The 1,074-nt window shown below is 43.9% G+C and overlaps 1 pseudogene; it reads left to right on the forward strand.

The window, feature by feature from the left end:
- Positions 1-452: 452 nt before the first annotated feature.
- LOC106751188 lies at positions 453-1,069 on the forward strand (annotated as a pseudogene).
- The last annotated feature ends 5 nt before the right edge of the window (positions 1,070-1,074 follow it).

The raw sequence follows: 1,074 nt of genomic DNA on the forward strand, positions 1-1,074 counted from the left end.
TGATATCGTCGATAGTGTTCATACTGCATCGCAAGCCGTTGCCAATTTATTGTTTTGTGCTGCTGCTGCCGAAGAAAAAAATTTGACGGAAAGTGTCGAAAATGCTGACAAACCAACAAGAGGATTAACTGTTTCTGGCGACGGAACTTGGCGTAAGCGGGGTTATTCATCGTTGCCAGGCGTAACGACTTTGATCGGACATTATACAGGAAAAGTCCTCGATCTCCTAGTAAAATGCACGTATTGTAAGCAGTGCGAGTACTGGAAGACACACGCTGACGACTTCGATGAATGAATGGAAACACACAAAAATGAATACACTGCGAATCACGTTGGTAGCGCCGGAAAAATGGAGGTGGACGCGGCTAAAGAAATGTTCATGAGATCGGAGAAATTACACGGCGTGAAATATACCTCCTATGTCGGTGACGGCGANGTGTCGGTGACGGCGATTGTAAAACTTTCATAACAGAATGTAACCCTTACGGCGAAAATTGTATTGTCGAAAAAAAAGAATGCGTTGGCCATGTCCAGAAAAGAATGGGAGCACGACTGAGAAAACTAAAAAAAGATACTAAAGGACTGGGTGGCAAAGGAAAATTCATAGTAAAACTAATAGATGAACTTAGTGTTTATTACGGGTTAGCCATCCGAAGGAATAGATTCTATGCCGGATATGAAAAAGGCAATATGGGCTACGCTGAAACACAAAGCATCGACAAACGAGAAACTACAACATGAGGATTGTCCGCAGGGTGAAGACAGCTGGTGTACCTGGCAACAAGCCAAAGCTCAAGGTAATCTGTCCGATTATGAACACAAACCGGCTCTCTCTAGCGACGTGCTGAAGGCCATCACACCTATATACGAAGAGCTGAGCAACAAAAATTTGTTGACACGTTGTGTTAGAGGATATACACAGAACAGCAACGAGAGCCTGAATGCGATGATCTGGTCATTAGCTCCGAAACAAACATTCAGCGGCGCAAAAACCGTCGATATTGCGTCGTATTGTGCTGCGAGCATTTTCAATGAAGGCTACTCCAGTATCCTCAAAATGATGGACGTTATGAA

Source organism: Dinoponera quadriceps, unplaced genomic scaffold (genome assembly GCF_001313825.1).
Source record: "Dinoponera quadriceps isolate SergipeBrazil2010 unplaced genomic scaffold, ASM131382v1 scaffold9435, whole genome shotgun sequence".
Lineage (NCBI taxonomy): Eukaryota > Metazoa > Arthropoda > Insecta > Hymenoptera > Formicidae > Dinoponera > Dinoponera quadriceps.